This window comes from Eschrichtius robustus, chromosome 8 (genome assembly GCF_028021215.1).
Source record: "Eschrichtius robustus isolate mEscRob2 chromosome 8, mEscRob2.pri, whole genome shotgun sequence".
NCBI lineage: Eukaryota > Metazoa > Chordata > Mammalia > Artiodactyla > Eschrichtiidae > Eschrichtius > Eschrichtius robustus.
The window spans coordinates 119,475,987-119,501,513 of NC_090831.1; the positions used below are offsets into that span (position 1 = coordinate 119,475,987).

The 25,527-nt window shown below is 37.0% G+C and overlaps 1 protein-coding gene across 2 annotated transcripts in view; it reads right to left on the minus strand.

The window, feature by feature from the left end:
• The window catches only part of TPK1 (thiamin pyrophosphokinase 1), a 358,052-nt gene that overhangs the window by 193,983 nt on the left and 138,542 nt on the right, over nucleotides 1-25,527 (minus strand). The gene's annotated exons all lie outside the window — the stretch shown is intronic.

Sequence of the window (25,527 nt, forward strand, 5' to 3'; positions counted from 1 at the left end):
ATATATATATAAAGATTAAAGAAGATTATTGGTTTAAAAAAAGCTCCCAGTTGAAACCTAACACAAAGACTCATAGTCTTTGCATAGTACCTTCTACAAATAGATACAAACTTTGACAGTATTTTACCCTTATACCAGTTTAAAACTTTCAGCAGATTTGAACTGAACAAATGATGATGAGGATTATGCATTCTTTGTAGAGCAGGAGTCAGTTCAAAAACATTTTCTAAATATCCTACTGACATACTTCTAGAAATAGGAATCTTCTAGATAGGTCTGCAATACCACAAAGGTCACGGTTACTAAATAAAGAGAGAGAATTCCCCCAAATGGATGTTTCTAATTATATCACTGTTACCTTATTTCTCTTCCTTACCATTTATATTTTTTCAGAACTCATTTTGGAAAACCTACCTTACTGTATCTACATAAGCCATCCTTTACTATTTTTTACATAAAACATTGACATGACCTGGTAGAATTTCTTCCCACTTAAAACACCTAACTGTGGAGAAATAAAACTTCCCTGGACTTCTCAGTGCTCTTGCCAAACGCTCTTGCTTTCTGAGCTTCCGAAGTACATATGATAAAAAGAAGAGAATAGCTGCTTTCATGTCTTCCAGAAATATTCTGCCCTTCATATACCATAAAAACTAGATCTAGCTTTTTACCTAATTGTTCTGATTCAGAATCATAATATAACTTCTATATGTCTTCTCAAGATGGCCAAATTGTTACATAAGGAACCAGGTTCCTAGTTAAAGGGAGACTGAATATTACTGCTGGGCATTATATGTCAAAAGAGATAAAGCCCCAGAACCTAGAGACATCTCTAGGTCATAAAAGCTAAGACACACGGAGCTATGTGGCTCCTGGAGAGATTTTACTGATATAAATTGTCAAATCGGTTGGGGTTAAGATTCAGGCCCATAAAATTTCCACCAGAGACTCTTTCAAGAGGGGAGAAAGCACAGCTGCCACCTCCCACTTAATAAGTTAAGGGAAAATATCATATTTCCTTGTCTTTCACATATGGAGTATGCAGTATGGTAGCATAGGACCATTGACCTATCATTGCATGAGCCAAGGGATAAAAACTAGAGCATAGGAATTGATGCAATATCAAAATATAACTGGAAGTGGTGCAAAAGGCAAGGAAGGCCTTCATATCCAAGAGGAGGTTGATAGGATTCTATGAAAGTTAAATATTTAATACTTGTTTCATCTAACTTTTATTAGAGGTAATAAGAACTCCGACTCAGAGCTTCTCATGTACACATTCAGGATAAAATTCATAAGGACGAGTATTTAAAAACCTATTACTGGGCTTCCCTGGTGGCACAGTGGTTGAGAATCTGCCTGCCAATGCAGGAGATATGGGTTTCGAGCCCTGGTCTGGGAAGATCCCACATGCCATGGAGCAACTAGGCCAGTGAGCCACAACTACTGAGCCTGCGCATCTGGAGCCCGTGCTCCACAACAAGAGAGGCCACGATAGTGAGAGGCCCGCGCACCGCGATGAAGAGTGGCCCCCCCTTGCCGCAAGTAGAGAAAGCCCTCGCACAGAAACGAAGACCCAACACAGCCAAAAATGAATGAATGAATGAATGAATTAAAAAAAAAAAAAAAACCTATTACCAACCTTGTTCTTTTGTACAATGTTTTTAAGTTCTTAACCCAATTGGAAATAGTACATCTTAGGTCAACTCTAGCTAGCCTACGTTGGACCAACTCTTCCTTGAGCTGTACATCTTCTTAGGACTAAACGGTTAAGAGACAATCCGACCACAGAGTTCTGTTCCATAGAAACTGCACAGTTTTGTCTTTTCATTAAACAATGATAGTTACTTATTAAAGTGTTCAATCAGTTGATTTCAGAAACATTCACTGAACATCAGCCATGTGCAAAAAACAACAGTTCTCTCAGAATAAGGCAAAACTGGGAAGTAAAATAGGTTTCTAAATCACCTTGCCTGGTTTCAGCATCTTCCTACAAACTTTTCTCCTCAAAACGTCCCTATCATAGTATCTATGAATTTCAAAATTTCATTTTATACCTATTTTGGTAACTCCCTTATATCTTAATTAGGACTAAAAATAGACTATTAGTTCACATCTCTTTTTTTCTTCCCTGTTGCAAAAATTAATTCATTTTTAAAGTTTCTTTCAAATGCCTCCACCTACCACCATTCAACCATACACAAGTTAAAACGCATATGGATCACAGAATATTCATGCTTCTTATGGTCTGAATATGTTTATGTCCCCGCAAAATTCACATTCATATGTTGAAACCCTAACACCTAAATTAGGAGGTGATTAGGTCAAGAGGGTGGAGTCCTCATGAATAGATGACTGCCCTTGTAAGAAAAACCCCAGAAAGCTCTCCCCCCTCCCATCACATGAGGACACAGCAAGAAGACAGCCATCTATAAAATAGGGAACAGACCTCACCATACAGTGAATCTGCTGGCACTCTGACCTAGAACTTCCCAGCCTCCAGAACTGGGAGAAGTAAGTGTTTGTTGTTTGTAAACCATCCAGTCTATGGTATTCTGTTATAGCAACTTAAAGGGATTGAGACGTTGCTGGAAAGGATAAAAGGAATCACTCCTCCAATACCTCTATTATCCTTTTAAAGGAATTGAAATCTAAGAAGTCAAGTGAGTTTTGTGTGTCAAGTGAGTTTGGCCAGTACTTCACCATGTAAAGCAGTCATTTTAACTTAGGACTCTGGTTCTGTGCAGTCCAAATCACGTGACTTCCTAATAAGACCTACTCTATGTTCCTCCACAAATTTTAGCACCTCAAATATCAAGAATCAATTTGGCAGTTTCCAAATACTACATTTTTTGACAATAAATAAAAATGAAAAATAAAAGCTGATAAATGTAGTCAGCTGAACATCTATCCTCTAGGATATATCATCTTAAAGAGCATTAGATATTTTTCTTACTCTGCAATTAATGAAGGAAAGCAATCATGTAAATTCACTTATATATTCATGTAAAATATTAAGAGGAAAACAAAATTATATAAATAAAAGATAACCAACTTCAGTCAATTTTTAATATAATTTTCCCCAGTATAACACAGATGCTTTTAAAATGAATGAGGATGCTTATTTCTAAAAAGACTCACAGCAAAAATATACCTGGTATACATGCTGAGATAACTAAAATAATTATAACATTTCCTGATACAATACACTAGTTTTTTTTTTTTTTAAACATCTTTATTGAAGTATAATTGCTTCACAATGGTGTGTTAGTTTCTGCTTTATAACAAAGTGAATCAGCTACACATATACACACGTTCCCATATCTCCTCCCTCCCGCATCTCCCTCCCTCCCACCCTCCCCATCCCACCCACCCCAGGCGGTCACAAACCACCGAGCTGATCTCCCTGTGCTATGTGGCTGCTTCCCACTAGCTATCTATTTTACATTTGCTAGTGTATATATGTCCATGACACTCTCTCACCCTGTCACATCTCACCCCTCCCCCTCCCCATATCCTCAAGTCCATTCTTTAGTAGGTCTGAATACACTAGTTTTTGAGTCTTCCTGAAATGTGCTTTTGGACGTTGCAATTAAAAGCCCATCTAACATTTTCTGAGGCACTTATTGCCAAGGCACCTGGGCATTCTGAAGAGCTACTTATTGGGGATGACACTTCACAGATCTAGAGGAACTATATTATGATATAAAAGACAGTGTTCACAGAAGGTAATTTTCAAAACTATTTGGAGACTGACTGCACATAGCAACTGATGAAGAGTAAATGGATTTGTGTCACCAGTGATCACATTTCTGTCTACTGTTGATGTACATCACACCAGTGGACCTCTTCTTGTTATCCTCAGTCTACCAGCACTGACTCGTTAGTATTAAAAGGTGTTACAAACTCTACAAAAATGTCATAGACTCTTTTGATATTTACATTTTAAATATTACTGCACTTGCTACTCACTAATGACAACATAAGAGATCAAAAAGAGTTGAGATTAATTCATGAGCTAAAGATCCATCACATGTAATAACTGAGAGAAAGGGTGACACATATAGAAGATATACTTAACCATGGTGTGTTACAACACAATTACTGTCTTTCATAAGACATTTTCTGACCACAGAGCCTTCTTTGCTCCCAAAGAAGATACAACCACTCCCTTCCAACTTCCATAGCAGTGAATCTCTTACTTTCCATTTCATTTTAAGCAATTTCTGTAAATGTCTTTTAGCTTCTTCTAGACTAAGTTCTTGGAGCAGGAGCTCTCTGATTGATCTTGGTATTCCCCAAAGCACCAAGTACATAGATGGTGACAATAATGTAATGAAGTGAAAAGGCAGAGGAGGAGAAGCCGGAGGGATGAGGGGATGAAAGGAGGAGAAGTGGGAGTAGGAGGGAAAAGGAGAAAAAGGAAGAGGGTCGGGGGAAGGAAGGTAGGACAGAAATAGGAAGGAAGAAGAGTGAGGAGAGGGGAGGGTAAGAGTGGAGAGGAGCAAGTAGAAAAAAATGGCAAAAGGGGAAGAAAAAGGCCAGGAGAGGGAAGGAAGGGGAAGAGGGAAGTGGAAAAGAACAAGGAAAGAAACCTTCAATATGAACTTATTATTATGCCTGCTCCCTAATTCTTAGCTTGTCCAAATTATTTAACTTTTCTGAGCCTCATTTCGTCTTATGTAAAATGAGGATAATTTGGAGTGGTTGTGAGGATTAAGAGTTAATATACGTAAAGGACTTAGAAAATGCCTGGCACACAGTAAGCAGGATTTAAGCCATTCAGTTAAAATAAAAGTTATTACTAGAGAAGCTAAGTAACTTGCCCGAGGTTAGAAGGCTAATAAGAGCTAGAACCAACTTTCACACCCAGGCAGCACTGCCTTTATTCTCTAACAGCTGTGTCTACAGCCGCCCAGATACATGCATTTACGAAACGGAGTAAGAGTCTCTTATGGAGAAAGTTCTCTACATAACTGCATTATTCCCCTCCTGATTTTATTAATCAGTGTTCATTTGGTCAACCTGTATATATTAGAAAAGTATCACTGAGGCAGAAGGAAAGAAGGATTTGTGCTCATTGCTAAATAAAGGATAGGGTCTTGATTAAAGGAATATGTTAGGAGGAGAAATTTTGAGAACACTGTTGAGAAAGAATATGGCTCCAGATACAAGAAAAAAATAATGGTATCCAATGTAAAGAAACAGGAATTGATCAGTCAAAAGTTTGAGCTAATATTCTCTGCAAAACTGCATAACTTAATTAATAGGCAGGAAAAAAACAAGGGTGATCTAAAATACAATAAGTAAAAATGGTACCACATTTTGACTGTGTTTATAGATACAATCAGATTATTTTACTAAGTCCCTAATACAATAAAGGTATCAAAGATATTTAAATACAGACGGTCCCTGACTCACAATGGTTCAATCTAAGATTTTTCCACTTTAAGTGGTGTGAAAGCAATAAGCATTTAGCAGAAATCACACCTCAAATTTTGAATTTTAATCTCTTCCCAAGCTAGTGATATGACATACTCTCTTGGAGAGGCTGGGCAGCCACAGGATCACAAGGGTAAACAACTGACACACAATAATTCTCTTTTTCATTTTCAGTACAGTACTCAATAAATTACGTGAGACACTCAACACTTTCTTATAAAACAGACTTTGTGTTAGATGATTTTGACCAACTGTAGGCTAATGTAAGTGTTCTCTGAGTTGAAGGATTACCTTGCCTGGCATAGGAAAATTTTCTTGCTACACTTCCATTAGAATACGCAACTTAACTTCTCACAAAATCTTGGCCCTTATTTGAAATCTGCCCTACTTGTATATCCAACCAGAGCTGCATGGTAATCAAGCAGCAGTGTGAATACCAAGTTATTCCATACCATAAGCTATCAATCCCTAGGTATGCTCTGCTTACGCTTCTAGGTTTATGATTTATTTTAATGAATAGAGAAGTGGTAAAGAGAGGCATAATTATGAAATCATATGAGGCTTCGTGAAAGCATATTTCATTCTAGGCAGGAAACAAACAAACAAATGAATAATTCAGTTCTGTAACTGAGCACTCGAACTCAAAATAAACAATGCAAATTTTATGGATCAGTAAAAAGTTAAAATATATAGACAGCTACTACCGCCCATGCTATGGGAATTTACCTCTCACTGTAACAACTTGGAAAATCAGACAAAATATGTTAAACAATGGTATTCAGACAGTGGAAAGCAGGCAGCTCAGGACAGCTGCTGTTAAAAAAAGGGAAACAAACAAGATGAGCCCCTATTATTCCTCAGCCTTCTTTCTGAAGGCAATTTCTATCTCAGAGCACAGTGAGGGAAAACTCAGAGACCTGCGGCCTCCCTAACTTGAGGAGACCAAGATTAATTTTAAGGAAAGGTGAAGGGCTTGAAAATGCAGAAAATGGAACCACACAGAGAAAGAGAGCTCTAGAAAGCCTCACTCCCGGTGAGGAAGCTGTGAAGACTGCTGAAATGATAACAAAGGAGTTGGAATTTACATAAACTTAGTTGAGAAAGCAGGGGCAGGGCTTGAGAGCACTGACTCCAGTTTTGCAAGACATTCTACCCTGGGTAAAATGCTGTCCAACAGCACTGCATGCTACAGAGGAGTCATTCACGAAAGGAAGAGTCCATCGCTGTGGCAAACTTCATGGCGGTCTTATTTGAAGAAATGGCCACAGCCACCCAAGTTTCAGCAGCCACCACCCTCCTCGGTCAGCAGCCAGCACCACTGAGGCAAGTGCCCCCCACCAGCAAAAAGATTACGAGTCACTGAAGGCTTAGATGATGGCTAGCATTTTTTAGCAAAAGAAATTTTTGTATTTAAGATACATACATTGTATTTTAAGACATAAGGCTATTGCGCACCTAATAGACTACAGTATAGTGTAAACATAATTTTTATATGCACTGGGAAACCAAGACATCCACGTGACTTGCTTTATTACCACATTTGCTTTATTGCGGTGGTCTGGAACCAAACTCACAGTATCTCTGAGGTATGCCTGTATTTATAGAACACTCCAGCCAACAACAGCAGGTATGTACATTCTTTTTCAACTGCACATGGAATATTCTTCAAAATAGACCATATTCTAGGCCAGGGGTCAACAAATTTTTTTCTTAAGGACCCAGACAGTCAGTATTTTAGCTTCTGTGGACTATAATGTCTCTGTCTCAACTACTTAACTCTGTCATGACAGCAAGAAAGCAGCTGTAGAAAGTAGGAAAACAATGGGCACTGTTGTGTTCCAATAAAACTTTACTTCTAGGCAGCTGACCTGCAAGCTATAGTTTGCCAACTCCTGTTATGGGCCAAAAATAAGACTTAATAGATGTAATGGGACTGACATCATACAAGGTATGTTCCATGACACACAATATTCTTTCTTTTCTCACTTGCTCAAAATCATCAACTGTAAATCAGTACTTCCTGGAATGAAGTATGATCACTAAGAGAATAAGCTATTTGAGACTTTAATATCTCCATTTATACACACAATGAAATTGTTATTAATTAAAAATCAATCATATGTCATTAAAGTAGCTTGTGGATTTCATTTTTCTAAATATATTTTATCCTACTTATAATTCACACTAGCTTAATTGCCCCACTAAATTATATAATTATGTATTATATTTAACATTTATTTATATATACATAATGCAAATATAACCAATTTAATTTTACAATATTTTATAGTTCAGGTGCACCTCAAATTTTGAAAAACATACACTTTAGAAAATAATTTTCTCATTGACAAATGTATCATTTCCACTGTGAATCAAGACCCAAAGTGTTACAGTGAACATTATTCTTTAAAGTAATAATTTAACAGCAATTTTATAAATCACACATTTAATCAAAAAGCTTAATATTTAGTATAACACTTGGTAAGACGCTACTACAATTGTACCAAGCATATATCAGATGCTACTTCAGAAATCATTTTACTGCCTCCCCAATGCTGGCAGTTTAATGTCATACATGCAGGTGGTGAAATGTGTTGTCGGTGGCTTTCATGACACATGGGAATGGATTTTCTCTACACAGAAGGATAAACTGGGTCTTCCCTTGTGGCTTTGCTAGATTTTCAAAGCTCAGATAACACTACATAACCAACCAGTAGTTTCGGGAGTGAGACTATTTCCATTGCAGAGAACCAGTTTACAACATGTTTAATTAATGACCTGTCTAGCTGGCACCAAAGAAGGATGAGATATAAAGAAGAAAAAAAATAATAAATTCAAGAGCAAAATCTAAGGTAAAAAGATTTCAGAAGAGAAGTAGTTTTAAAATTTAATATCAACTCTATGCCCAAAACGTACTGCTTCCTTTGCTCCACAAAGAGTTGAAGAAAGATGAAAACACTAAGAAATGAGAACCACAGAAGTAAAATTTATACAATATTTACACTAAAAACATGGAGACCAGAGTCTGCACATACTGTATCACATAATACACAAAGACAATAAACAAGTCATTAAAAAAATTTTTATATATTGCATATAACCTAGCAAGTTTTCTCTGAGGTGAATGATGTGTCAAGACCTAAATAAGAGTTTTTGTGAAAAGACAGTTTTTCTAGTAAATCATATTTATACAGTGGGTTTCCAGAAAACAAAATTTATAATATAAACTACACTCAAGCACATAGCATCTTGTCATTTTATTCACTTTCATCATTCCTGCAAGATGCTATTCTTAAAAGACTCATTATCAAGTTTTAGGATGGAAACGAGGTTTTTGGATAAGAGATAGAGAGACTGGGTCACGATTTATACGGTGCTAACTGCTGCCCAACTATGCACATGGCGAGTACAGTGATTCAGTGTGAAACTCTTCTAACAAGGCACCACATTTGAGGAACTTCCTGAGACTGACTAGTCATTAAGGCATCTATAAAATGGTTCAATCCATCTTTTGAAACTTCTCTCTCAACATTCTCCATAAACAGGAAACAGTTTTAATTTTGAAAGACTAAAATCAATATTTAAGTCTCAGAAATTTGATTTCATCTTAATACCACTGGTTAAGACAAAATAAGAAGAACTAGAGTTTTAGACAGTTGGAGTTTGAGATTACAGAATATTTCAGTGCCCAAGTTCAGCTGAAAGTTGTAAATGCAGAGAGCGCGCTGAGGAGAGGTCAGAGGTAAAATTATATACTCGTGAATCTTCCATACATGGGATACTTAATTTATCAAAGATTTATTAAATATATACAATGTGTGCCACGCTGCAGATACCAAAGTTACAGATCCAAATAGTTCAAAGTCTAAGCATGGATATTATAGAAGAGAACCACTGACACTCCGTCAAGCACAGAATGCAATAGAAGAACACAGACTTGCCAGACTAGGGGGAGCTGGCCAGTCAGAGAAAGGGAAGCAAAGGCTTGATAACAGGTGATCCTGCGTGAAAAGTTATAAATGAGTGAGATCATGACAAGAGGATGAGAGATAAACATAATGCCCGCATTCAGGCAATGAAAAGAAAAAAAGTCGGAAGAGGTGAAAGAAAAGTTAGGAAATGAAGGAAAAGCATGTGTATATACTCCACGAAGTCACTTCCTCATTTCTTAGATGACAGCTGATCTGTCTTTCAGTCACCTCTATTCACATGTGGCTGGCGATTTTACCATCTTTAAAACACGGGAGAACGACTTAGTGCCTCTTTTAGCTTCAGAACAGGGCTTTGCACACTAAATGCAATAAAAGTTGTACAATTAAATATTTCCTCGGGCTCTTAGTATTAGGTCACTTTCCCCTCCTGCCCTTTTCTGTAATTACTTATTTTCCAAAAGTGGTGAGGAGAGGAAAGGAATGAGAGGGGTTATTTGAATAGAAAGTAAGCTATGGGATTATTTTCCTAGAAGGCAGTAGTGGTAGGGCTGCAGGGTAGTGCCAGAAAATGCTATGTATATAGAGGGGAATCATGCTAAGCTTGATATAATGCAGAGTGGAAGGCTTCATCTTGTCTTATTTACAAACATGAAAGAGCCCCAAAGCATATATACGGGTTAATGCCAATTCTTCACCTTAATATAAAAGGCTAGCTCACTGAGAGTGACTTACTTTGTGGAATTTATTTGCTTTATGCTTCTCTCTGTGATTCAGTGGAGACATAATACACAGAATTCAATAAATACAGCTAGTGATAAATGCCATTAGGGTCACTAATAGGTTGTCTGCTCCTCCCAAATTTTCCAAAGTCAAGCATAATAAGCTGCCTAGCTAACCATTCTGCTAGTACAGTGTTTTTAATTCTTATTCTTCCTTTTTCCCCACAGCTTCCCTCATAGCAGGAATTAAACCTTATTTAAGAAAATGACGGGCTTCCCTGGTGGCGCAGTGGTTGAGAGTCTGCCTGCCAATGCAGGGGACACGGGTTCGAGCCCTGGTCTGGGAAGATCCCACATGCCGCGGAGCAACTAAGCCCGTGAGCCACAACTACTGAGCCTGCGCATCTGGAGCCTGTGCTCCGCAACAAGAGAGGCCGCGATAGTGAGAGGCCCGCGCACCGCGATTAAGAGTGGCCCCCGCTTGCCACAACTAGAGAAAGCCCTCACACAGAAACGAAGACCCAACACAGCCATTAAAAAAAAAAAAAAAGAAAAGAAAATGACAAAAGAATTTAAGGCATATGCTGACCTGCTAAAGTAAATACTGCATTTCCTATCCTTGCAAATTTCTGTTTTTACCTTGCTGCTTCTATCCATTATCCATGAATGTGTGAACCATTACCCTAAAAGACAGGGACCAGAGCTCAGGAAGTTCTCTACAGCACTTAGTAATGATTTCTGTCTTATAGGAATCGGAAAGAACTGATAATCTGATGATAATGGCTTAGGTATAGGTCACCTTGAAATCGTAAAATCATTAGAAGATGAGTATCATTAACAAATGTAAAAAGCATATTATGGAAAACATTTAGAAGAAATATAAAAGACAAAGGGTGACCAACCGTGTTCAAATAAAGTTGACACCAACAGTTGATTCAAACAGAAATAAAATCAAATAGGAAAAATCAAATAAAAGATATGATACGAAGAGAAGGAATTTAAATGTGTTAATGTGTGTGTATATATAATTTATCATCATTATATAGGTATGTATGTGTATATATAGCTTTTACATTTTCAATCTTCAAAGCTTCCATATTGCTATATTGCTAAATCTAATGATCAATTCTCCCATGTTACTTTATCCATCAGAAGCACATAACAGAACTGATTACTCTCTATTCGTTGATCCCCCTTCTTCATTTGATTTAAGAACTATGGTTCCCTGGTTTTCCCTGTAAGTCACTGGTTACTCCTGCTCTGTCTGCATGATAGTTCTTACACTTCACTTGGATTTAACACTGGAGTGCCCACAGCTCAGTCCCTGGACCTCTTTCCTCTTCTGTCTGCACTTACTACTAGGTTATCTTACCAAGTCATTTAAATGCCTTCTGTATACTGATGGCTCTGAAGCTTATATGTTCCCTCAACTCCTGACTTAGGTATTGAACATTCTACTCAACATTAGATATATAACAAACACCTCAAACTCCACACATGTATCACTGAATCTCTGCTCCTTTCCCCACCAACACTGTCCCCTTACAGTCTTCCAAATCTCATTAAACGAAAAATCAATCTTCTCTAGTTGTTCAGGCCAAAATCCTTACAGTCATCCCTGATTCTTCTTTTTTCCTCTTCATAACTGGCTTGTCAGCAAGTTCTATAGACTCTTCTTGCAGAATGTATTCTGAATCTTGCTCTTTCTTACCATCTTCCAAGCTAGAATGCTGATAAGACAGCTTAGACCAATCCTCTGCTCAATACCGCCCAACGGCTTCCCATCTCACTGAGAGTAAATCATTAGTATTACCTACAAAGGCCCTACAAGATCTACCCTCCGTTAACTTTCTAACCACTCTCCCCCTAATAAGCTTCCCCCTCATACCTGTGGCAGATGGTTTGCAAAATGATCCGTAATTATTTTCCCCTCTCCACCTACTCCTTTTTAAGGTGACTTTCCAGAACCTCCCATCAAGAGGTGCTAACACAAGCCTATTTCTCCCCCACTTGAATTTGTATTAACCTGGTGACTTAACTGTGATTGACAAAATACAGTGGAAATGATGATGGCTTGGCAGTTATGAACCAAGGCCTCCAATGGAGCTGCAGCCTTCCCTTTGCTCTCCTGGAACCCTCCCCTGTCGCCATGAGAAGAATTGTGGGCAAGCCTGAGGCTGAAGGATGGAGGGTAAGAGAGAAGAGTCAGATGACCCAGGTTATAGGCAGCCAACCTTCAAACATGTGAACAAGTCCTGTCTCCAAGCTAACGTCATGAGCAGAAGTGCCTACCCAACCCGCATGACTGACGCGAGTGAGCCCAGATCTGCCTAGCTGTCCCTAGGACTGGAAACAACAATAAATCATTGTTGTTTAAAGCCACTAAATTTTGTGGTGGTTTGTTATTAAATGACACCATTCTCAGGCGTCAGACTGTCCACACAGGCATTCCCTCTGTCTACACTGCTCTTCCTGTGGATTCCAAGTGGCCCACACCTCTTCCCCTCCTACAGGTCTTAACTCAGAAGTCACATTCTCAGTGAGGTTTCTTCCCTTTAATTTCTACCACCCTACCACAAAATATGCTACCCCTTCTCCTGCTTTTCTGTTCTCCGTATCACTAGTAATATACTTTATATTTTCATTATTTATCTGACTTCTTGTCTAACTCCATGAAACTTCAAGGAAATCAGGTTTTCTGTTCCCTGCTGCATCCCCAATTCCTACAATAATGTCTTCCATATGGAATGACTGTATAATACAAAACGTGCTAAAATAACAATTGAGCATAATTTCCTGCAGCACACAGCAATAAATTAACAAAGCTGGCAAGAGTGGAGAGAAATGTATATGATCTTACATTGTTGATAAAAGCACAGATAAGCACAAATATTCTGGAAAGCAAACTATCAACTTGAATTTAAATTTTTTAATTCATAAGTTTTGACCTCATATCTAAATTCCCAGGAACCTATTTTAAGAGCCAGGAACTTGTACAAAGTTTTACTTACAAAACTTATCTAAGTTTTACTCATCAGAGTTATAAAAAATTATGAACAATATACATTCCTGATATATGGAGAATGGTTGATAAATAAGAACATAACAAAATTTATATTTAATGATATAATGTATTCACAATACAATGTTGATAAAACAGGTATGATATAAAATAATATATGCATAAAAATTCCTATTTTATTACATACGCACACATATATACACTCAACAAGAGAAACAAGCTTAGAAAAATATGAAATTGAAAAAAGTGTGTAAAAATATAAACAGTAAGAATCTAGGTGATTTCAGGTAATTTTTATTTTTCACTTTGTATCGTCCTGTATTCTCCAAGTTCACTGTAATGAACTTGAATTACTTCTGTAAGTGGGAGGGTGGGTTCGGGTAGGGGAGAATGTGCCTTTAAAAAAAAAAGGAATATGTAAAGGTAAAAACAAAAAACCAAAGGCAAATACTAAATAATTCAGATTTGATTCATTTAAACTAACTTATTTTTGTATTGTTATTATTTGTAATTATGATTACTTTAAAAAGCACTTGAATACAGTTTTGTTTAAAATTGAACAACTAAGGACAGTTTGGGTCAGACTTCTGCTGTATGACTTGGCTAAAATCTCTGGTTTTGGTAACTTCTGCCACCTGTATCCTAACATGATTCCATCCTACTAAAAGCATGAGAATGCATCAGTGCAGTGCAAGACCATCACTGCTTCCTCCCAGTGTATCACAAGTATACTTCAGAGAACAACTGCCACACAGAGGAAAGTCACTATAAACACCCTATTACTGGTAATAGGGCTCATAAGGCTACACCATTATGCGAAAATGCCCTTTCCACTGACTGATGTAATGCTAAGATGACAGAAACTATAGTTGTTTTTCTTTTTCCTAACACATGGTACTGCTCTCCAGTTACTAATAACCTACTAATTTACAGCCTAGCAGGAAAAAAAAAAATACACACTAGAGGCCGCTAGTGATAAATAAATAAGTGAATTTTGCACGAAGGAAAAAACATGATGAGAGTTGTACAAAGACGACTGCATTCTAAGCTTCTCGGTCGGCTTCAGCTGCCTTTTTAAATACTATGATTTAAGTCAGAAAACATTTTTTTCCTGTATATAAATTTGTCAATATTTTTTAATAAAGGAACACATCTGAAAAAATGTCATCTAAAAAAGACAAACCAAGGAAATATTGTTAAAAAAAAAAACTATATTATTGTATTTTCAAAGCAAAACTGTGCTCTCAAATAATGAAAACTTTTTACATATTACAAATCAAAAAAAAATTGTATTCTCTTAAACTCAGTTGTCACAAAGATCCAGATCAGGTAAAGAAACACCTATGCTGTGCAATGTAGTTTGTCTTAGTAATATTTCATTAAGAGAAACTTGTTTTTAAACGTAAAACGTATCTTTAAAAAATTACCCCCCCCCCCAGAAAAATCATTAATCCTAAGAGTGGGATTTAAACGAGTTTACTCAGAAAAAAATATATGATAACATGAAGTCAGGGAAAATACACAGAATCCTCTGATTAACAAGTTTTTATAAAACTAAGGAAGTGTACATGGTACACTTTTTTTTAAAACTTGGAACATTATTAATAAATTTCTCTGAATGCATGAAAGGTATTTCCATATGCATGACAGATAACCATTTAATTCACTGTCATTAAGACCAGGAAGAATAAAAAAAAAAAATCTCATAACTAGGGGTATTTTACATGACACTAAATATTAAGGTTGGGAGGTGCACTGGAATGAAAAGTATGAAGGAGATTGATAAAGACCACTAGACTGTCCTAGGGCACGATGGCAGCCAAAGAAAGATGTTGTGGATGGGTATCCGTAGGAAACGTTTGGTTTTGTTTATCTGTATTTGCATTTGGCTCTTCCTACCCCTGTTTACAGAAACTGACAAGTTGTGAGTCTTGATGCCAGGCACAGCCCACTCCAGAAACAGACAGGACTCCCACCACCTTGAGAAACAAGGGCGTGGGCAGATATTCCCTTAACCACGTCCACCTGGTCAGTCAATCATGTGCTCTTACACAAGGAACGAGAGACTGTTGAGAATTCATCTGCAGCACCCAGTGCCGGGCTCACAGAGGTTGACCGCAAGCCTCTTCTTGTTCTCAGAACACAAACATAGCTGTAGGTCTGGTTTCCAGCTTCCTGCCTACTTCCCAAGCCCAACCCCCTCAAGCTTCTCACTTATTCTGTCAATTATAACATGTTTGCAGAGTTTTTTTGTTGTTGTGTAAATTGGTCAGAGTTTTTTTCTGTTCTTTACAACCAAGAACCCAGGGACACAAAAAATTTAAATAAAAAGAAACGAAATTGAGTTACTTGTAGTGAGGTGGATTGACCTAGAGTCTGTCATACAGAGTGAAGTAAGTCAGAAAGAGAAAAACAAATACCGTATGCTAACACATATATATGGAATCTAAAACAAAAAAAAAAAAAATGGTCATGAAGAACCTAGGGGCAAGACGGGAATGAAGATGCAGACCTACTAGAGAATGGACTTGAGGACACGGGGAGGGGGAAAGGTAAGCTGGGACAAACTGAGAGAGTGGTAGTGTATATATGGACATATATACACTACCAAACATAAAATAGATAGCTAGTGGGAAGCAGTCGCATAGCACAGGAAGATCAGCTAGGCGCTTTGTGACCAGCTAGAAGGGTGGGATAGGGAGGGTGGGAGGGAGGGAGACGCAAGAGGGAAGAGATATGGAGATATATGTATATGAATAACTGATTCACTTTGTTATAAAGCAGAAACTAACACACCATTGTAAAGCAATTATACTCCAATAAAAATGTTAAAACAAACAAACAAACAAACAAAAACTCCTAACAACATTAACAGAAGAGCTGTGTCATTCTCTAATTCTCCTCTTGAAAAAAAAATTTAAGAATGACTTTACTGGGTCAGAAATATGCTTTCATACTTAATCTATGATAGAAAAATACATCAAATTTTTATGGAAGATCATGCCTAATCATGGGTTTTCTTTAATCTATGCCTTCCTTTTTTTTTTCTTTTCAATTTTATGTATGTATGTATTTATTTATTTAGGCTGCATTGAGTCTTCATTGCTGCGCACGGGCTTTCTCTAGTTGCAGTGAGCGGGACTACTGTTCGTTGCTGTGCACGGGTGTCTCATTGAGGTGGCTTATCTTGTTGCAGAGCACAGGCTCTAGGCACACGGGCTTCAGTAGTTGCGGTACGCAGGCTCAGTAGTCGTGGCTCGCGGGCTCTAGAGGACAGGCTCAGTAGTGGTGGCGCACGGGCTTAGTTGCTCCGTGGCATGTGGGATCTTCCCGGACCAGGGCTTGAACCTGTGTCCCCTTCATTGGCAGGTGGATTCTTAACCACTGTGCCACCAGGAAAGTCCCCTAATCATGCTTTAATAACTATTAAGCACAGAGTGAACTAGTTACTGGGGATGAGAAAGAGAAAAAGCCAGACAATAAGCCTTCACTGGGGTTAAAGGCTGGTGGGACACGCAAACAGGTGATTTCAGCGTGTTGTGATAAATGCTATGATAAGTTAAGGGAAGCACTGGATAAAAGACCATCCACGAAGGACGAACAGAGTAAAAGAGACTTGCAATAACTGAACCTAACCTGGTAAAGTAAGAAATCTAGTCAAGAAATATCCTTAGTTCATTCAGGATTTATCATTTACTGACTTATCTGTAGGAAAAGTATTATTATTTTCAGAGAAAACCATCTAAAAGGAGCAATCCTGCTCAATTAAAAATATTTATTTCTCATCTATTATTTGTCAAACCTCATCCTGGATACTAGTGTTATTTCCAAAGATGAATAAAACGAGAACAAGGAATTCTGTACAATGAAGTAGAAACACTCATCGAAAATTTCAACATAATGCGGAGTGACAGTAAAGGGCTGCTTAGAGAATCTGTGCCTGACTTAGATATGGAAACTGCTAGTTACCAGGAAACAAGACATGAGCCAAGTTTTGAAAGATAAGGACTGTAACACTTAGAAGGAAGCAAAAGAAAGATATTTGTAAATGAATTTTTAAAAGAAGGGTTTTTTTTATAGTTTTCATAAATGAATCAGATATAGTGTTCTGTTAAAAAGTATCTTCATTTGATGTTAAAACTAATTCCTTGGGCTTCCCTGGTGGCACAGTGGTTGAGAGTCCGCTTGCCAACGCAGGGGACATGGGTTCGTGCCCCGGTCCAGGAAGATCCCACGTGCCGCGGAGCAGCTGGGCCCGTGAGCCACAACTACTGAGCCTGCGCGTCTGGAGCCTGTGCTCTGCAACGGGAGAGGCCACGACAGTGAGAGGCCCGCACACCGCGATGAAGAGTGGCCCCCACTCGCCGCAACTGGAGAAAGCCCTCGCACAGAAACGAAGACACAACACAGCCAAAAATAAATAAATAAATAAATAAATTTATAAAAGACAAAAACAAAAAAACTAATTCCTTGACATTTAGAAAAATCCTTGTTGAATATAGTTGACTTACAATGTTATGTTAGTTTCAGGTACACAGCAAAGTGATTCAGCTATATATACATATTTTTAAATTATTTTCCATTATAGGTTATCAAAACATATAGAGTATGGTTCCCTATACTATACAGTAGGTCCTTGCTGGTTATCTATCTTATATATAGTAGTGTGTATATTTTAATCCCAAACTCCTAATTTATCCCTCCCCCTCCTTTCCCCTGTGGTAACCATAAGCTTGTTTTCCATGTCTGAGTCTGTTTCTGTTTTGTAAATAAGTTCATTTGTATCATTTTTTAGATTCCACGTATAAGCAATATCATATGATATTTGTCTTTGTCTGACTTACTTCACTTAGTATGATGGTCTCTAGGTCCATCCATGTTGCTGCAAATGGCATTATTTCATTCTTTTTTATGGCCTTGTAATATTCCGTTGTATTTGCAGACCACATCTTCCTTTACCCATTCATCTGTCAATGGACACTTAAGTTGCTTCCATGTCTTAGGCTATTATAAATAGTGCTGCCATGAACACTGGGGTGCATGTTGACATTTCAATGGGCATTCCAATGGTGTTTTAAACAATATGCTGAGTAGGAGACCAATATGGCACAAATATTTTAAATAATCACTGACAAAGAGTGCTAATGCTTAAACAACCTCCTCCTTCATGGCTCCTCTAGCCCTAAGTTGCACACCCCAGCTGTCAAGCACCCCTACAAGGTATTCAGCAGAAATGGATGAACCCTGATATCCAAGGTCAAAAATAAAGAGCTCACTGGTCTAAACCCCGTGGTGAGAGACAACACCTTCTTTCCCATAGTCCAAGCAGAAGCACTACTAATCTCACTTGACAAAAAGTAATAACTGCAATTCTAGATCACAGAGTTTACAGAGTAAGTCAACGTTTTTAATAATCATGATTTTTCATTCTAGCTCCTTTCAGCCTGTGCATTTACAGATTAATGTCCTCTTGCTCATTATTTAAGTTCCCTTCCTTTCTCTAGGTCTCTTCTACTTCCTAAGGCAAATAATACCCAAGAGTTAAACAACTACGATATAATACGTATGTGTATGTGTGTGTATATACTTATATGTATATATAAGTACACATACATACACACAGTGATTTTTTTCTCATGGTGGTAAAATATTTCCTTGTTGTATTTTAGATGCCCTTTCTCAGATTCTTTAGCATATTCTTGAACCCTCTGGTTACAGAGACAAAACTGACGTTTTCAAGGAATACAACTCTCAGATCTAAAACATAGGTTTGCAAGTGATAGCTCAGTGCTCATCTTGGTGTAACTGCCATTTGGATATTTTCCCACAAAGTTCATTGACTAGCCCTTGCTAGTTGAACTCCAGCTGTCACTTTTCTGTCCCCTAACAATAGGAAGGCCACAGCTGGCTTAGGTACAATCTCATCATCAACTCAAATTTCATTTCCTATAATGACGTGTCAACAAATCATATATGCCATCTAGTTGTTGAAGTTATTCTGCTTACCCTTGGTCCAATCGCACAAAACCAAAATTTTAATAATGAAAAATGATGCAGGAAGTATCTAGGTGTGTTAGGTGTGTGTGTGTAAGCATGCATGTATGTAAATGCATATGAAAAATCAAACAGGGACCATTCCATAATTTTTCTTAAAAATTATATACATATATGCACATGTAATTATATATATGTGGTATCATGTGATTATATATTTTATATATACAATATGTAGTATATAGTACATATATGAGGTATATATGTGATTATATATTAGAAATATACAACATATATGTGATATTATATGATTACTCTCATTTATTATTTAACTCAGCAATCTAATAATATATTGAAAATAAGCAAAAAAAAATGTGATGAAATACATGAGCTCTTCAATGGTATTAACAAGTGCTAAAAAAATTGTTTTTTTTTTTTAAATAAAATTAATAGAGCCATGTGTTACTCAAAACTTTTGACAGATGATCAAGGTTTCTCTGAAAAATCATCTGAAAGTGATTTATTTCTGAAGACTCACCCCCAGTGCAAGAAAGGAAAAGCGATTTGTCAGGAACATACTTTATGAAATAGAAGAGTCATAAAGAACAATGCCCCTGATTAAATTTAGTTGAAAACTGACTTCCTGTAGCTGCTCAAAATGATCTCACTCTGAAAATTTATTTTGACTTCATGCATGATCTGACAAACATAGCATCTTTACATACATATTTTCCTCCTCTTCCAATACCCCAAAATGATTCAGGAGCCATGCATGGATAACTTTGGGATCTCTGATTTATAGCATTTGATAACCAACAGACTAAAATATATTACTAAACTAATCCAATCAATAATACAAGATAAATATGTCCTCACAGTTTGTTGTGTAGGGTTCTTTAATACCAAGACTCCTATTATAAATTTTCTTTTAAATGTGCTAATCATTTTTACCTTCCATCATTTTGATTCAAAGACGCAATAATGTTGACATGCTTACAGAGCTTAGTAATTTGACTTCATAAATACTTTTTAATAAAAACTTGCCAAAGCAAATGATTAAATATTGCTTACAGCTAGGCTTATAAGAATCAAGCAAAACCAAAGATCTTTGGTCTTTCTTAAGCAAAGTACATGTTTCCTCTTTATGCATGTTAAAGCATACTGAAAGTGCATTTTCAACTATGTCATGAAATGACTGAAAATAAATCCCAATCACTGAGAAAACTATACCCACAGGTAGACTGAAATCAATTGTCACATATATTGGAGGTTATTAAGATCACGATGTATGTTCAGACACTTGATACCAACTTACTCCACAACAGTTTTATATTTATATATGTTATTCCATAAAAGCCTATGATACTGAGCAAGCTTTTGCAGAATTTTCACTATGACAGAGAAAATAGAGGCCTTATAGATGAGTGTCTACTACTACTTACATAACCTCTGGGGTTGAAGTGACAACTTTGCAATTTTTGTTTGGTTCTAGATAAAAGAACGATCATTCCTCCCAAAGAATGTGAAGAAATGATAACAAATTCCAACTAAAAAGGTAATTCTTAAGAATCAACTCAATCAACTGCATTATATGAATACACAAAATCGTGGTATACCCGTATAATGGAACCCTACTCACCAGTGAAAAGGTACACAACAACATGATCAATCTCAAAAGCATTGGATACGTTAAAAAGTCAGAAAAAATAAAACAAACCCTGTAATTCCATTTATCTGATATTCTAGAAGGCTGCAGGAGCCAGAGTATAAGGGATCAACTGCCAAGAAACAGGAAGGAAATTTGGGGGATGACAGACAAGTTTTCATCTTCCTGTGGTGATGAATACAACTGTTAACCACTTCAAAACTAATTTAACTCTCTGTTTAAAATGAATTTTATTGTGTGAAATTATTCCTGAACAAAGCTGATTAAAAACAGAAAAGAATCAGAGAAGACAGACACTACATTCCATGATGCCAAGCACAATATGATAAGCTCTTACAAGCTTTCTAACTACTTATACAATTACTGCACACAGAATATTAACTATGAAAGAATTTATAGCTATTGCTTAAAACTACCTCATACGCTTCTGCAACTGTTCTATAATTCATCACACACTGTAGCTTTGAAAGGCCACCCTCCATTCTCTTGGCTTATCCAAGTCTAGAATGAACCACCCCAAAAAGTGATAACATTTCATCATCAAGAGTTCTCTGAATAGAGGGCAGACAGCAGAAGCAAGAAGAACTACAATCCTGCAGCCTGTGGAACGAAAACCACATTCACAGAAAGATAGACAAGATGAAAAGGCAGAGGGCTATGTACCAGACAAAGGAACAAAATAAAACCCCAGAAAACCCACTAAAAGAAGTGGACATAGGCAACCTTCCAGAAAAAGAATTCAGAAAAATGATAGTGAAGATGATCCAGGACCTCGGAAAAACGATGGAGGCAAAGATCGAAAAGATGCAAGAAATCTTTAACAAAGACCTAGAAGAATTAAAAGACAAACAAACAGAGATAAACAATACAATAACTGAAATGAAAACTACACTAGAAGGAATCAATAGCAGAATAACTGAGGCAGAAGAACGGATAAGTGACCTGGAAGACAGAATGGTGGAATTCACTGCTGCAGAACAGAACAAAGAAACAAGAATGAAAAGAAATGAAGACAACCTAAGACACCTCTGGGACAACATTAAAGGCAACAACATTCGCATTACAGGGGTCCCAGAAGGAGAAGAGAGAGAGAAAGGACCAGAGAAAATATTTGAAGAGATTACAGTTGAAAACTTCCCTAACATGGGAAAGGAAATAGCCACCCAAGTCCAGGAAGCACAGCGAGTCCCATACAGGATAAACCCAAGGAGAAACACGCCGAGACACATAGTAATCAAACTGGCAAAAATTAAAGACAACGAAAAATTACTGAAAGCAGCAAGGGAAAAAAGACAAATAACATACAAGGGAACTCCCATAAGGTTAACAGCTGATTTCTCATCAGAAACTCTACAAGCCAGAAGGGAGTGACATGATATACTTAAAGTGATGAAAGGGAAGAACCTACAACCAAGATTACTCTACCCGGCAAGGATCTCCATCAGATTCGATGGAGAAATCAAAAGCTTTACAGACAAGCAAAAGCTAAGAGAATTCAGCACCACCAAACCAGCTCTACAACAAATGCTAAAGGAACTTCTCTAAGCGGGAAACACAAGAGAAGAAAAGGACCTACAAAAACAAACCCAAAACAATTAAGAAAATGGGAATAGGAACATACATATCAGTAATTACCTTAAACGTGAATGAATTAAATGCTCCAATCAAAAGACACAGGCTTGCTGAATGGATACAAAAACAAGACCCGTATATATGCTGTCTACAAGAGACCCACTTCAGACCTACGGACACATACAGACTGAAAGTGAGGGGATAGAAAAAGAGATTCCATGCAAATGGAAATCAAAAGAAAGCTGGAGTAGCAATACCCATATCAGATAAAATAGACTTTAAAATAAAGAATGTTACAAGAGACAAGGAAGGACACTACATAATGATCAAGGGATCAATCCAAGAAGAAGATATAACAATTATAAATATATATGCACCCAACATAGGAGCACCTCAATACATAACGCAACTGCTAACAGCTATAAAAGAGGAAATCAACAGTAACACAATAATAGTGGGGGACTTTAACACCTCACTTACACCAATGGACAGATCATCCAAAATGAAAATATAATAAGGAAACAGAAGCTTTAAATGACACAACAGACCAGAGAGATTTAATTGATATTTATAGGACATTACATCCAAAAACAGCAGATTACACTTTCTTCTCAAGTGCGCACAGAACATTCTCCAGGATAGATCACATCTTGAGTCACAAATCAAGCCTCAGTAAATTTAAAAAAATTGAAATCATATCAAGCATCTTTTCTGACCACAACGCTATGAGATTAGAAATGAATTACAGGGGAAAAAATGTAAAAAACACAAACACATGGAGGCTAAACAATATACTACTAAATAACCAAGAGATCACTGAAGAAATCAAAGAGGAAATCAAAAAATACCTAGAGACAAATGACAATGAAAACACGACAATCCAACACCTATGGAATGCAGCAAAAGCAGTTCTAAGAGGGAAGTTTATAGCTATACAAACCTCCTCAAGAAACAAGAAAAATCTCAAATAAACAATCTAACCTTACACCTAAAGGAACTAGAGAAAGACGAACAAACAAAACCCAAAGTTAGCAGAAGGAAAGAAATCATAAAGATCAGAGCGGAAATAAATGAAATAGAAACAATAGCAAAGATCAATAAAACTAAAAGCTGGTTCTTTGAGAAGATAAAGAAAATTGATAAACAATTAGCCAGACTCATCAAGAAAAAGAGGGAGAGGACTCAAATCAATAAAATTAGAAATGAAAAAGGCAAAGTTACAACAGACACCGCAGAAATACAAAGCATCCTAAGAGACTACTATAAGCAACTCTATGCCAATAAAATGGACAACCTGGAAGAAATGGACAAATTCTTAGAAAGGGGTAACTTTCCAAGACTGAACCAGGAAGAAATAGAAAATATGAACAGACCAATCACAAGTAATGAAATTGAAACTGTGATTAAATATCTTCCAACAAACAAAAGTCCAGGACCAGATGGCTTCACAGGTGAATTCTATCAAACATTTAGAGAAGAGCTAACACCCATCCTTCTCAGACTCTTCCAAAAAACTTCAGAGGAAGGAACACTCCCAAACTCATTCTATGAGGCCACCATCACCCTGATACCAAAACCAGACAAAGATACTACAAAAATAGAAAATTACAGACCAATATCACTGATGAATATAGATGCAAAAATCCTCAACAAAATCCTAGCAAACAGAATCCAACAACACATTAAAAGGATCATACACCATGATCAACTGGGATTTATCCCAGGGGTGCAAGGATTCTTCAATATACGCAAATCAATGTTATACACCATATTAACAAACTGAAGAATAAAAACCGTATGATCATCTCAATAGATGCAGAAAAAGCTTTTGACAAAATTCAACACCCATTTATGATAAAAACTCTCCAGAAAGTGGGCATAGAGGGAACCTACCTCAACATAATAAAGGCCATATATGACAAACCCACAGCAAACATCATTCTCAATGGTGATAAACTGAAAGTATTTCCTCTAAGATCAGGAACAAGACGAAGGATGTCCACTCTCGCCACTATTATTCAACATAGTTTTGGAAGTCCTGGCCACGGCAATCAGAGAAGAAAAAGAAATAAAAGGAATACAAATTGGAAAAGAAAAAGTAAAACTGTCACTGTTTGCAGATGACATGATACTATACATCGAGAATCCTAAAAATGCCACCAGAAAACTACTAGAGCTAATAAATGAATTTGGTAAAGTTGCAGGATACAAAGTTAATGCACAGAAATCTTTTGCATTCCTATACACTAATGATGAAAAATTTGAAAGAGAAATTAAGGAAACACTCCCATTTACCACTGCAACAAAAAGAATAAAATACCTAGGAATAAAGCTACCTAGGGAGACAAAAGACCTGTAGGCAGAAAACTATAAGACACTGATGAAAGAAATTAAAGATGATACCAAAAGATGGAGATACATACCATGTTCTTGGATTGGAAGAATCAATATTGTGAAAATGACTATACTACCCAAAGCAATCTACAGATTCAATGCAATCCTTATCAAGTTACCAATGGCATTTTTTATGGAACTAGAACAAAAAATCTTAAAATTTGTATGGAGACACAAAAGACCCCGAATAGCCAAAGCAGTCTTGAGGGAAAAAAACAGAGCTGGAGGAATCAGACTCCCTGACTTCAGACTATACTACAAAGCTACAGTAATCAAGACAATATGGTACTGGCACAAACACAGAAACATAGATCAATGGAACAAGACAGAAAGCCCAGAGATAAACCCACGCACCTATGGTCAACTAATCTATGACAAAGGAGGCAAGGGTATACAATGGAGAAAAGACAGTCTCTTCAATAAGTGGTGCTGGGAAAACTGTACAGATACATGTAAAAGAATGAAATTAGAACACTCCCGAACACCATACACAGAAATAAACTCAAAATGGGTTAGAGACCTAACTGTAAGACCGGACACTATAAAACTCTTAGAGGAAAACATAGGAAGAACACTCTTTGACATAAATCACAGCAAGACCTTTTTTGATCCACCTCCTAGAGTAATGGAAATAAAAACAAAAATTAACAAATGGGACCTAATGAAACTTAAAAGTTTTTGCACAGCAAAGGAAACCATAAACAAGACGAAAAGACAACCCTCAGAATGGGAGAAAATATTTGCAAACGAATCAACGGACAAAGGATTAATCTCCAAAATATATAA